Source organism: Phocoena sinus, chromosome 19, assembly GCF_008692025.1.
Source record: "Phocoena sinus isolate mPhoSin1 chromosome 19, mPhoSin1.pri, whole genome shotgun sequence".
Taxonomy (NCBI): domain Eukaryota; kingdom Metazoa; phylum Chordata; class Mammalia; order Artiodactyla; family Phocoenidae; genus Phocoena; species Phocoena sinus.
The window spans coordinates 55,181,942-55,196,479 of NC_045781.1; the positions used below are offsets into that span (position 1 = coordinate 55,181,942).

The following is a 14,538-nucleotide window of genomic DNA, read 5'->3' on the forward strand; positions in this document are numbered from 1 at the left end:
TGTCCACAATTTCTGTAACACTTAATTGAATCAGTTAGTGACAATAATAAACACAACTGCTATACACAAATTTGGGAGCAAACACAAGTGACTCTACCTAAGCACAGAGGCCAAAGGTAGGGGGAGAAGTACATAGGTGGAGGGTTCAATGTGCTTGTGTGTTTCACAGAAGAAATGGGACAGGTACGTTAATCTAGTGAGTCAATAAAGTGGAAGTTGGTTAAGAGAGCATCTTAAACAAATAAGTGTATAAAAATTAAAATTTGCTTAGACATTAGAAGCTAGAAGTGCCTTTTTTTGGCCGTGTTGTGTGGCATGCAGGATCCTAATTCCCCGACCAGGGATCAAACCCATGCCCCCCTGTAGTGGAAGCGCAGAGTCCCAGCCTCCCAACCACTGGACCACCAAGGAAGTCCCCTGAGGTGCCTGTTTTTTTTTTTTTTTTTTTTTTTGCGGTACGCGGCCTCTCACCGTTGTGGCCTCTCCTGTTGCGGAGCACAGGCCCCGGACACGCAGGCACAGCGGCCATGGCTCATGGGCCCAGCTGCTCCGTGGCATGTGGGATCTTCCCTGACCGGGGCATGAACCCGTGTCCCCTGCATCGGCAGGCGGACTCTCAACAACTGCGCCACCAGGGAAGCCCGAGGTGCCTGTTTTGCATTAGGTCATTTTAATCAATCATCCACTCATTCTTTCATTCAATAAATATTCCTTCCGTGACCTCACAATACTAGACATATTGCTGGCTACAGGCTGATTGGCAGGGTCGCTTTATTGTGCCCATTTTATTTTATTCTTTTCAATTAATTAATTTATTTATTTTTGGCTATGTTGGGTCTTCATTGCTGTGCACGGGCTTTCTCTAGCTGTGGCAAGCAGGGGCTACTCTTTGTTGCAGTGCGCAGGCTTCCCATTGTGGTGGCTTCTCTTGTTGCGGAGCACGGGCTCTAGGCGCATGGGCTTCAGTAGTTGTGGCACGTGGGCTCAGTAGTTGCAGCACACGGGCTTAGTTGCTCCGCGGCATGTGGGATCTTCCTGGACCAGGGCTCAAACCCATGTCCCCTGCATTGGCGGGCGGATTCTTAACCACTGCGCCACCAGGGAAGCCCCTGCCCATTTTATTAATGGGACGACTGAGGCTCAGCCATCTGTCCATTGCCACACACATGTAAGTACAAGTGCTGGGTCTCCTGGTTGTACATCCTCATGTGCTCCCTACCATGTAATGCTGTGGCTTCATATTTCCCTTCCCCTTAGGCCAGAAATTCAGGTTCTTATGACAGTATGAGGGAGAAAGCAGACAACTCTACAAGCCATTTTGGAAAATGAAAGATAAATAGATTGAAAGCCAAATTTTCCCAGTGTTTGGAGTCAGAGGGCCGACAGCAAACAGAAGGCACATCAGATGGGATTCTGAAGAGAATTTAAATAAAGGACCATAGGGAGCTCCCTGGCAGTCCAATGGTTAGGACTCGGTGCTTTCACTCCCATGGCATGAGTTCAATCCCTGGTCAGGGAACTAAGATCCCGCAAGCCACATGGCATAGCCAAAAATTAAAATTAAAATTAAATTAGGGCTTCCCTGGTGGCGCAGTGGTTGGGAGTCCTCCTGCCGATGCAGGGGACGCGGGTTCGTGCCCCGGACCGGGAGGATCCCACATGCAACGTAGCGGCTGGGCCCGTGAGCCATGGCCGCTGAGCCTGCGCGTCCGGAGCCTGTGCTCCGCAACGGGAGAGGCCACAGCAGTGAGAGGCCCGTGTACCACAAAAAATAAAAAATAAAAAATTAAATTAAAAAATAAATAAGGGACTATTTAGAGAATCGAGTTAGAAGAACCTAATGAAGTACCCAGGGCCAGCAAGAATGGAGCTGTCACCACCCTGGGCCTGAAGACACAAATGCAGGAAAGAGCATTCCTAGGGCCTGGGAGGCTACAGCCTGCAAGAGGGATTGAAAAGATGCCTCCTTGGCCAAACTTTAGTCATGCTCTTCTGATCCCTCTTCTCAAGAAGGCCTTGACCACGGCCCCATCCTGTCTTTGGCTTGACTAGCCCAGTTTTAGCAAAGTATCCTGATAAGTCAGTTTAGGGAGAATCCCCTCACCCTTGATATCTGATCAAATTCCTCACCCCCCACCTTTGCTATCTAAGCCCTTGGCCTGCCTTTAACAAGAATCCAATTAAGTCAGTTTAGCAAGAATCTCCCAACCCTTGCTAGCTCCCCTTAGTAATTTTCCATCCACTGAACCCTGACTCTGCTATAAACCCTTAGCTGTCTCCGTTATATTCAGAGGTGAGCTTGGATTCTCTCCCCTGTTGCAGTAGTCCTGAATAAAGTCTATCTTGCCTCTTTAGCTAGTGTCAGAATAGTTTCTCTTTAACAGGATTGCCCGGCAGGAGCTGTGGTCACTGAAGCCACTGACAGAGCCTCAGCCCAAAGCAGGGGGTGGGCAGGGAAAGAAATGCCGCCACCTCTCTCCTCCTGCATTCCAGTCTCCAGCTGGTTCCTCCCACTGGCTGACCCCAACAGGAAGTCATAGGGGCGGGAGCCTAGGTGATGCCCTTCATTAAGGTCAGACTTCCAGGACGGAGAGAAAGTATGAATGAAAGAAAGAATGAATGAATCTGGGGAGCAAGCAAATAGAGAATAACCAGCCCACCTCATTTGCCAGTGTGTGGCACAACTGACATTGTCAGAATTCTTTCTCCCATTACAATGTTAAGAGCTCTCCGAGACTGACCCAAGAGGAAGGGGCAGGGGAGGACATGCCAGCCAGAGCAGTATTGGTGCCAGCCCACCAAGGTGGTCAGAGGGAGTGGGTAGGGGCAGGGAACCAATATGCAGACCCAGGCCTGCCAAATCTCTGGATGCTCAGAAGGTGACACTTAGACCAGAAAGGGGACTTTGCAAGAGATTGAAGGTCAACAGGCAGACAAGGTTGTGGCAGAGACAACTATGCAGTCCCCATCCTGATTTAAGAGAGTAAGGGGTAAGTGTGGACTATGGTCTCCAATCTGCTAGACGAGAAATTGTCACTGGTGAAGCACTCACTCTTCAGATTCTCTCTCCCCACCTCTAACTCATCTCACTACAGCCAGCAGTTCTGCCCAAGCCTTGCCGATTTTGTGCCAAAGCAAAATGACGGGGACCCCCCCCCCCCCCACCGACACACACAGGACCAAGTTACGTCTTCAATCCTCAGACTTCACAGACACCGTGGCATGAAATACCACAAAGCCCTCTAGGGACTCACACTGCACGACCCAGAAGTTGGCGGTGGGGTTAACTCCCATGGGCTACCCTTGACAGTGGCGGTGCAGGAACCAATAAACAAATGGGTGCTCCTTCCATCTCCTGGGTGGACAGTTCTGAAATGCATTTCCCCAAGAAGTCCCATGGGATTGACTACACAGTCACCCCAGCATTGGGCAAATTGAGGGTACATCCTTGGACCAACAACCTCTGATCCCCTGTTCCAAACCCCCATCCTGAATTCCTGCTTCCTGGATTCACATGTATTACATAACTTGGAAAAGAAAAATATGAAACTTTCCAGTTGAGCTCAGCCTTCCCGGAACTAACAGCATGGGAATGGCCTGGGCTCGAGGACAGAGACTCATAATTCAAGATTCTCAGTCAACAGATATGTCTTCATCCCTGAAATGCTGCCACTTTTGAGACTGAAGGATTAAAGTATGAAGACTCTGCATTAGTAAGGACTCAGATGTTGTGAGTGAGAAAAACAGAAATCACACCAGCTTAAGCCAATAGTTTTGGGGGAAAAAAGATGGGGAATTTACTGGAACAAGTAACCATCTAGAAGTACAATGGGACCAGGAATTCAACGTCATCATCTTCATCCTCTCTCTCACTCTATCTCTCCCATCTCTCAGTTCTGTTCCCCTGAGTGTCGGCCACATTCGCTTCTATTGCAAATGAGCTACTTCCATGCGGACTTTGAGTTTACAACCCCCACCCCCACCCCCCAGTTAGTGACAGAAAGTAGAACTTCTCTCACCCAGCAACTGTATAAAAATCCCAGAGAAAGATTCTGATTGGCCCTGCTTGGATGACCTGTCCACTCCTTGAGCCAATCACTGTAGCCGAGGAATCGGCTACCATGATTGGCTAGACATGGATCACGTGCCCACACTAGTGGGTGGGGCTGTGTGGGGTTCTTAGATCGGCATCTTCAACAGAAGCTTTTGGAAAGGACTTTAGGGAGGAATAGTTCCGTAAAGGAGGGTATGGCAGATGCTGTTGGCGTTCCATCCATATTCCTCAGGCCTTACTTCTCCAGCGGTATACCAGTATTTGCAGCTCTGGGTCTGAGGGCTTTGCCCCCGATTCGTAGAAAATGTTCTGCCAACAGGCCCAGCAGGTTGGGAACGCAGGCTGATTAATGCCCACAAAGAGCTGTCAGCCAATATGCAGCAGGAATGATGTGCAAATACCCCATCTGCCCCACCTCTTGTGTAGAAAAACTCTAAGGTGTGTGTTTTCTGTTATTTCCAGGAGTTACCTCTAAAGTTCCAGCTTGACCTGCACTGTTAGAACCTCTTCCCTTCCCTGTCTCCCTACCCCCGCCCCCATGACTGTTTCTTGCACTTTCCAAATTAGCTACTTGAACCTGAATTCTAGCCTCAGGGTCTGCTTTTGGGGGAACCCAGACAAAGGAGAAAAGGATTGGGAGGGGACAAGGGCTATTGTTTCAGGAGGAGAAGAAGAAAAAAAGGGCAGCTGTCACCAATAGCCCTGCCCCTTCGTGCACTTGTTCATCTGTGGCACCTTAGGTCAGGTTTCTAAGATGCAGAACCTGTGACCTGGATTCTCATGCAGTGGTTTATTGAGAGTTTGCCGGAGAAGCAGCTAAGGAAGCAGCACAGCGCAGCGAGGAAGCCCGACAAAGGGGGGGGTCTCGGGGGGGAAACTAGCCTTAGCGTGATCCCAGAGGAGCCCTGGAGCATGAACAGAACCACAAAACTGTCCTCTCTACCTTGAGGCAAGAGCCAGACCTTGACACCTTGCTATTATTGATCAGCCACTGGCTGCAGGCTGCCCTTGGGCGGGGGCGGGGCAGGAGGCTGAAAACTTCCAGGCTGTCCAGGGCAGGTGAGGTCTGCGCAAGGCTCGGGCAGCATCCTCTCGCTTGTGGATTATTACGGGTTATAGGGAAAAGGAGCCTCAAGGCTGCTGAAACTTTTGACACAGACAACAAATATATGCTGAGCGTAACAAAGAATAAGGATAGAAGAGCTTCGCCTTCCCAAAGTTCATGGTGTGCTTGCGGAATTTAAAATAACACTACTTCCAGATGCAAACTATTATATATAGAATGGATAAACAACAAGGTCCTACTGTAGAGCACAGGGAACTATATTCAATATCCTGTGATAAACCACAATGGAAAAGAATATGAAAAAGAATGTATACATACATATAACTGAATCACTTTGCTGTACAACAGAAATTAACACAACATTGTAAATCAACTACACTTCAAAAATAAATTAAAATAAATCTACTTCATCCACCCTTGCCAGGCACCCAGCTCATTGCCGAAGGGTATCTGTCCTCGTGGTGTCCAGTCTCTTCCTGTCGACCCCATTTCCTGCTGTTTCCCTGCAAGCACCCCATGTTCCAGCCAGCCCGGGTTCTTCCTCGACTGTCCACTGCTTCACGCCTCTGGGCCTTTGCACATGCCATTCCCTCTGCCTGGGATGCCCTCTCCTCTCTCATCTGCTTGGGAGGTCCAACTTAACCTTTCAAACATAGCTCAAATGTCATTCCCCACAGTTATATGTCATGAGCAGAAAAGCTTTATCCCAGGGGTGCCAGGAAAGTTTAGCATTTGAAAACAATTTTCATTCCTGGAATGGACCAGGCCAACAGAGTAAAAGAGAAAAATCTCTGGGGACCTAGAGATGTGCATGTGGATGACAGCAGCAGTGAGCCAGTATCACACCGCAGGCATCATGCTAAGCCGTGGAGGGGGAGGTGGAAAGGCTCTGCTGGAAACTTCATTTCACAGAGGAGGAAAGCAGGGCACAGAGAGGCTGGGTCATTTGCCCAAGGTCACACAGCTGGTAAGTGGTAGAAGCAAGAGTTGAACTGAGACATCTTCACACCATGTGCTGTTACCACATGTCATACTGAATGACTGAGTGAAGGCAACCAGCAGAACCAAAATGATGGGCGATCCAGAGAGAAGACAGCGCCGCTGAGTCAGGTAGGGCCGTTCAGGTCACTCCTTGCAGTGGGGGAGAGAGGGAGCTAGGACAGGCAGTTCAAAGGATGGAGAAGGATGCAACCCTTCCTGTGGAGCAGACTCCCAGGGACCCAGTGTTCTTCCTGCCCTGGGTCCCCACGGCCAAGGGCCAACCTCCACCCTCCCCCTTATCTCACTATATTACAATTGCAAGTTCACGTGTCTCTCTCCCACTTTGGATATGGGGCCGGGTTTCACGCAGCCCTTTTTGGCCAGGAGCATTTGTCCGGCCTGGAGACAATCCATTTTCTTGAATAAAGGAATAAAGGTACTCAAGACTCCAGGAGCCCTAATGAGAACACGGCCAGACCCCACTCCAAGAGATAGCAAAGCAAGAAGCCAGTTACTGCCAAGTGGTCAAAGCAGGACCAGCTGCTTGGCTGACAAGGTACCGACCAGACACTTGCTCTTTCCCCTACGAAGGGTCAGGCCTGTGCCTGGAGTCTGAGCTTGAACTCTACAGACAGAACCTAAGGATTGTGGGGGCCATGCAGCTCATAGGAGAACTTGGAGGTGATGTTGGAGAGGATGTGCCTGAGAGTGTTGCTCCCTGCTGTTCCTAGAATCCCATCGGTACCTCTGGGCTCAGGGGGAAAGTGCTGTGATGGATTAGCAATGTCTGCCATGGGTACTGGATGGGAAGTGAAGGCATACTTGTTATGTGTTTACCACCCAGGTAGTAGCAGGGCTGTGGGAGAAGGGAGCTGGGCAGATTACTAGTAATAATCGTGACTAACATTTCTTAAGCACTTAGAATGTGCCAGGCACCATGTTAAATGCTTTTCCTGCTCTATTTCATTTAATCTTCAAACCAACTCGGAGAAGAGTACTCTGGTCCCTCCTCTATGTCAGCTCCGTAAGAGTCATGATTTTATTTATCTGTGTTTAGCACTATATCCCCAGCACCTAAAAGAGTACCTGACCCATGGCCAGCACTCAATAAGTATTTGCTGTTGAGTAGATGAATTCCCATTTTGCAGGTAAAGAAACAGAGGCCCAGAGAGATAACTTGCTCAAAGTCATGCAGTTAGCAAGAACTGCTCTAGGGCAGTGTCTCTGGAATATTGCGAGACAATGGAATTGTTCTATAATCTGTGCTGTCTTATATGGGCGCCACCAGCTGCAGGTGGCTGGTGAGGATGTGACTTGGGGCTCAGACAACTGAAAAAGCGAATTTTAAATTCTATGCAATTTTAACTAATTGAAATGGAAAGGGCCACATGTGGCTGATGGTGACCATTTTGCCTAGCACAGCTCTAGAGCTTGAAGGCTTGACCACCCTAGACACCCGGCCCAGGTTCTCCAAGTCAAACACGATAACACCGAGACTTTTCCAATTGTAATTCCATCGGGGAGGGCAAGGGGTGTAATCAGTGAAGGAATCTCCAAGGAATTGCATTTGTGCTCTTCTGGCCACACAATTCTGGGAAGGCTTTTACCCATGTGCCTAGTTTTACACATGAGAGGTTTGAAGATTCCAGAGGAGACATGGCTCAGTCAGGGTTACCTGCTGACCATGGACCTCAGCCAGGTTTGCAACCCTGAAATGCCAAGTGCTTCATTTTCACAGTTGGCAAACAGGGAAGCATGTGCCTGGTCTGGTGAACCATGGCAGAGTCAGGCTGTGGGCAATGTCAGCTTAGTTAGGGACCTCAGTGATAAGTGACAAGCAGTTCTGACCAGACGGGCCCCAAGACGGAGTCAGCTCCCAGAGAAGCCGTGACATACAGGGAGCTTCCTGTATACCTGCCTCCCGTCCTGCCTTCTCTCTTCCTTTTTTTTTTTTTTTTGTGGTACGCGGACCTCTCACCGTTGTGGCCTCTCCCGCTGCAGAGCAGAAGCTCCAGACGCGCAGGCTCAGCGGCCATGGCTCACGGGCCCAGCCACTCCACGGCATGTGGGATCCTCCCGGACTGGGGCACAAACCCGTGTCCCCTGCATCGGCAGGCGGACTCTCCACCACTGCGCCACCAGGGAAGCCCTCTCTTCCTTTCTTGAGGGCCGGTATCTTCCTTTCCCTCTGGTCACAACACAACAACGTGATCTTGAGAACGTGCCTGAAGCTGATGAATGAATGCTAAGGTGTCAATGGCTAACAGAAAAGAGCCCATTCTGGGGACTTTCCTGGCGGTCCAGTGGTTAAGACTCTACCCTTCCAATCCAGGGGGTGATCCCTGGTGGGGGAACTAAGATCCCACATGTTGTGCAGAGTGGCCATTAAAAAAGAAAAAAACGAGTCAATTTTCAAATGATTTCTATTTGAACAGGAAACAAAGGCTTCAGCCAAAGAAGAGTCCTCTGATTGGTAGACAGTCAGGCATCTCAGCGAAAGCTCAAATTTATGGAGCTTTATGCGTGGGGTACTGTTGGAAGTGGTCAGCATGTAGTAATTCGTTTATTATTATTCATTCTTTCATTCACTCACTCATCCATCATGTATTAATTCGTCAACACCATGACAGGGACAAAGGCTTCCCCATTTGGAGATGGGAAACTGAGGCATGGTGTAGCCGGTCCAGTTCACACAGCCGGGGAGTAGCCAGGCCGGGGCTCAAATCCAGGGAGAGCTGGGGAGAAAAGTCTTGGGGAGACGGAAGGAGGAAACAGCAAGTGCCAACTCAGGGGAGGTCTTTTTTAATCTGAGATTTTAGGGACGACCAAGGCCTGGGCCCACATTCCCGCTGTGGCTCTACCCATTTGCTGGTCTGTTGCTTCTTATCCTCCAGTCTAAACAGTTACAAACTTACCGGAGTGATAGAGCCAAGAATTCCGCTTGCCAGCGTGATCCCGGGTGGCCCCTAGGCTGACTCGTTTATGCTGGGCTGCAATTTTTCTACATTACTCAGGCTTTGGGAGGGAAGCTGGGCCAAGGACAAACCTCTGGTGAGAAGAACAGTTTTTAGAGAGCTGGCCCCGCTGCCTCCTTCTCCCCTCCCCCTCCCCTCCCTGGAGGGCGAGGGCTGCAGCTGCAAGTAGCAGTGCTCACGGGGCCTCCCCCCCAGCCTCCCCCCTCCAGCCACTCCCCCCCAATCAGGCCCAGCTGTTCCGGGGACCCAGCTGACAACTCACTGACACTTCTCCCTGCCTCCCCTTAGGACCAGCTACAACCTCCTGAGCAACAGGAAGGTCAGAGCCAAGAAGGTAATTTGAAAGAAAAGCAGCTTGCAGCCCTTCCAGGCTGGGTAACAGGGTAACTGGGCGCTGGCATACAATGGCCTGGGTTCCTCATCCCGGTTCCTGCACTTACCAGCTGTGTGATACTAGCGCCAGCCAATCGTTCAGAGCCTCGGTTTCCTCATCTGTAAAGTGGGAATAACAGTAGCATGGACCCGCAAGGTACCAAGAGGATTCCACGGGTGGTGGAGAGAGTGTTTAGCATGGGGCCTGTGCGTTACCCACAATCAGCCTCGGCCCCCTCCCCCCCCCCCCTTTTGTTATTCTGTGTGTCCAGGTGATGCACGTCTGTACTAGGGTGTTCCGCTGAGGCTTGGAGAATGAACATATCATTAGCCTCAAGGGTTCTTTGGTGACAGTCCCAGCTGTTCCATCTAGGGCCAGCAGACACACAGGCCCCGCACTCAGAAAGGCCCCGCGCTGAAGGTTTAGTGCTCTACGATTGTTGTCTTGAAATTCTTAATAATTTTATCTTTTGGTGCTGTATTTTGTAAGCAAAGCCAAATGGGACAACGGAGCATGTTCTGGGGGACTCGGAACCTCGTTCACAGGCTCCGTCTCCCCTCACCCTGCCCCCCAGGACCATTTGTTTCTTTTCTTTTCTTTTTTCTTTTTTTAATATAATTTTGTTTACTTATTTTTGGCTGCATTGGGTCTTCGTTGCTGCGTGCAAGCTTTCTCTAGTTGCGGGGAGCGGGGGCTACTCTTCATTGCGGTGCGCAGGCTTCTCATTGCGGTGGCTTCTCTTGTTGCAGAGCACGGGCTCTAGGCATGCAGGGTTCAGTAGTTGTGGCACGCGGGCTCAGTAGTTGTGGCTCGCGAGCTCTAGAGCGCAGGCTCAGTAGTTGTGGCACATGGACTTAGTTACTCTGCAGCATGTGGGTTCTTCCCGGACCAGGGCTCGAACCCGTGTCCCCTGCACTGGTAGACGGATTCTTAACCACTGTGCCACCAGGGAAGCCCCTGTTTCTTTTTTTTAATTGCAGTATAGTTGATTTACAGTGTCATGTTAATTTCAGGTGTACTACATAATGATTCAGTTATACATATATAATGTATTTATTCTTTTTCAGATTCTTTTCCCTTTTAGGTTATTAGAAAATTTGGAGTATAGTTCCTTGTGCTATACAGCAGGTCCTTGTTGGTTATCTGTTTCATACATAGTCCAGGACGGTTCTTGACCAGGCATCTTTGCCCCTGCCCGGCAATCACTGTCACCCATCAGGGGCCTGGGTACTGCAAGAAGGCTTGGGGCAGCCTCTGCCCTGCCCACCAGCTCACATGGCCCTAGGTGCCTGTGAGGGTCTATCTGCACAAGTCCCACGAGTACCCCTGTGTCCAAAGGAGAAAGGCGTGAAACAGCAAACAAAAAGCACCACAACGGGTCGCGGGAGAAACTGCAGAAGAAAGGAAAAAGCTGTTTTATTGCTTTATGAACAACCAGGGAACCACCTGGCCCCGGTTCCACTTGATGGGGCTGAACCTCAGAAATTATGGGGTGCTGAGCCACTGACTAGGGGTACTTCCCAAGACAGCCTTTGCGGGGAGGTCAGAGCCTTACAAACAGGCGCTCCTCTGACCCAGCAACTTCATTTTACCATCAGGCGTGGGTGCAAGAATGTTCACCTGTGTTATTATAATATTGAAGCCAGCTGGGTGCCCCCAAATGAGGGAGGGTCAAGTCCACAATCCAATAGAAGAGAACTTACTGACATGAGAAAAGCTCGTGATATTTGCAGAAGTGTGGGGGTGGGCAGTATCCAAAGGGCCTGCGCCACATGGAGTCACATGCATGGATGCGTGGGGAACAGTGGGCCGATCTACACTTAAGTACTGACAGCTGTTCTCCTCGGGTGGGTAATGTTTTCCCATTTGTGCTTGTCTGTGTATTCCAAGTTCTCTGCGTGGAACATGCCTCACTTTTATCATGGCACAAAGGCAGGATGGTACAGAAGACAAGGTTAGGCCTGCAGACTGCGGTGCTCAGTTCTGACCAAATTCAGAACCTAAACAAGTCTGATCACTGAAATCTGAATATTGGGAAAAACTCGTCTTTTCTAAGCCAGGTTGTCTCTGGCATGGGAACAAATACACACAGGACTGCTGAGGTTCCAAGCCCAGCTCTGCTCCTTACGAGTTCTGTGACCTTGGGCACAGAGTTAACTTTTCCAGGCCTCAGTTTCCCCTTCTGTAAACAGAGAAAGTAAACAGTACCTCCTTCGAAGAGTCCAGGAGATGAGATGAGTGAGTATGTACAGGGAGCTCAGAACAACGTGTAGCACATGTGAGCTGTACAGGGGTTGTGGTGGTAGTGGTGATATTATTGTGAAAAACTACATGAGGGGAAAATATGGAGAGACAACAGTATTAATAATTATTTTTGGACAGTGCAGGAGTGAGTGGTTTATTTTTCCTTTCAGACTTTTCTGTATTTTCCAAGTTAACTTAAACATGCGTGACTTTTCTAATTTGAGAGAAAATGAGACGTTAAGGAAAAAAAAGTGAAAGGATGGTTCACCAGGTGGTGATAGGCAAAACAGCACAAAGTCAGCTTAGCCAAGCCTGCACGTGTTTCAGGTCAGTGTCACGTGGGGATTCCTGAGCATGTCCCAGGCCCTTACTACAGGCAGTCCCTTCAGTTTCTACATCTTCTCATTCATATAGAACCCATCACCAGGAAGACAGACATCCATGCCAAGTTATAGGCTGCTAAAATATCTAGGGACTTCCCTGGCGGTCTCGTGGTTAGGACTCTGCGCTTGCACTGCAGGGAGCATGGGTTCTTGGATCCCTGGTCAGGGAACTAAGATCCCGCATACCGTGTGGGACGGCCAAAATAAATAAATACAATAAAAAATCTATAGCTAAATCTCTCTAGATAGATAGATAGATCCATGTATGCGTAGAGAGATCCATATGTACCTTTATCTATATCTAACTGTCCTTATCCATATCTTTCTATATAGAATCTTTAAGTATAGCTATAAAAAAGAATACATCCCACCCATAGCACTCTGAATATATCCCTAACACAGGACTGACCCGGATACAGTAATTGCTCATTTATTTGTTTGTCTCCCTCCCTAAAATCCTTGAAACTATCTTCTTTCTATCCCTGGCAACTACCACAGTGCCTGGCACATAGTAGGAATTCCCTAAAAGTCTGCTGAGTGAATTAATGAATGAAGAAGTACATGAATTCATGTAATAGTGGAGACTTGCATGTCAAGATACAGACATAGAACAAGATGTGAGATTAGCTTTGTTGGGGTGTGAGATTAGCTTTGTTGGTCAAGGAGCGTTCAAAGATGGGCAAGTAAGGCTTTAAAGAGATACCTGGGGGCTTCCCTGGTGGCGCAGTGGTTAAGAATCCGCCTTCCAATGCAGGGACACTGGTTCGAGCCCTGGTCTTGGGCAGATCCCACATGCCGCAGAACAACTAAGCCCGTGCGCCACAATTACTGAGCCTGCGCTCTGGAGCCCGCGAGCCACAACTACTGAACCCGCGTGCCCCAGCTACTGAAGCCTGTGCGCCTAGAGCCCGTGCTCAGCAACAAGAGAAGCCACCAGAGTGAGAAGCCCGCGCCCCGCAACGAAGAGTAGCCCCCGCTTGCCGCAACTGGAGAAAGCCCACGCGCAGCAACAAAGATGCAATGCAGCCAAAAATAAATAAATAAATAAAAATTTAAAGAAAAAGGTACCTCCCTGTACCACGAAGAGAGCATTCTTTATTAAAAAAAAAAAAAAAAAGACGCTCTCAATCCTTCCCAGAGAAGGCAGGGAATAGAAAAGCAAGGACAGAGAGAAGTTTTTTTGTTTGGTTTTGCTTTTGTAACAGCTTTATTTATTTTTTTAACATTTTTATTGGAGTATAATTGCTCTACAATGGTGTGTTGGTTTCTGCTTTATAACAAAGTGAATCAGCCATACAAAAATATGGAACGCTTCACGAATTTGCGTGTCATCCTCATGCAGGGGCCATGCTAATATTTTCCGTATCGTTCCAATTTTAGTATATGTGCTGCCGAAGCGAGCACTACAGCTTTACTGAGATACAGCTCATACCATATATATTTTTTGGTTCTGGCGGCGCCGCGCGGCTTGTAGGATCTTAGTTCCTTGACAAGGGATTGAACCCAGGCCACAGCAGTGAAAACGCCACGTCCTAACCACTGGACTGCCAGGGAAATCCCAAATTCACCCTTTTGAATTGTACATTCCAATGGTTTTTTTTGTATATTCAGAGTTGCGCAATCATCAATACCACCTAATTTCAGAACATTTTTATCACCCTCCCCCCCCACAAATCTCTTAACAGCCACCCACTCCACTTACCCCCAACTGGTTAGCCCTGGGTAACCACTAATCTTTCTGTCTCTATGGACTTGCCAGTTCTGGACACTTCATATAAATGGACTCATACAATATGTGTCCTTCTGTGTCTGACTTATTTCACTTAGCATAATGTTTTCAAGGTTTATCCAAGCTGTAGCATCAGTTTGACAAGGATAGATCCGTGATGGTTAAACTCATTCATTCCTCGAAAATTTATTGAGTGGCTACTAGGTGCCAGCCTTGGGGGCCCAGCCAGGAATAAAACCGACAGTAAACCCTGCCCTGGAGGGTTTCTAGTGGGGGAGAGAGACAATAAGTCAAATGAACAAGGAAATGATTCAGAAGATTAGACGGTGGTAAAAGCTAAGTGAAGCGGAAAGCTGGAAACCGGGTTAGGAGAGAGGGATGGTGACTTTAATCACGGGGTCAGCGAAGGACTCACCGTAGGGTGAACGCAGAGGCCGACCGAGCTAAGGCTGGAAGGAGGTGAGGGTGCGAAGGTGCCACCGCGATGGCCCCTCCCAGCACTCCGGTCCCCCAGGCCCGGGACCGTGCCTGTCCCTCCACGCCGTGTCCCCGCGCCTAAGACGGCGGGCGACACCCAGTAGGAATTTCGCGGTGTGTGATTGTGAGTGGCCCGCCTGGGCCACAAGCGAGTCCTGCGGCCGGGTGGACAGCTGGGCGAGGCTGGGCGAGGACGCCGCGCCCCCCAGGCCCCCGCGCAGGCCCCGCCCGCCTGGGGCAGGCCCCGCCCCCGCGC

General features: G+C 49.4%; 1 protein-coding gene and 1 non-coding gene across 2 annotated transcripts in view; both read right to left on the bottom strand.

Moving 5' to 3' along the window:
- The window catches only part of COTL1 (coactosin like F-actin binding protein 1), a 74,417-nt gene extending 59,929 nt beyond the window's left edge, over nt 1–14,488 (bottom strand). The window contains exon 1 of the mRNA XM_032612402.1: nt 14,221–14,488. The gene's annotated coding sequence lies outside the window, so the exon portion shown is untranslated. The remainder of the gene's footprint in view (nt 1–14,220) is intronic.
- LOC116744860 lies at nt 13,374–13,480 on the bottom strand. Its single transcript, XR_004347188.1, has one exon. It is a non-coding gene; the product is annotated as a U6 spliceosomal RNA (small nuclear RNA).
- Nucleotides 14,489–14,538: the final 50 nt, after the last annotated feature.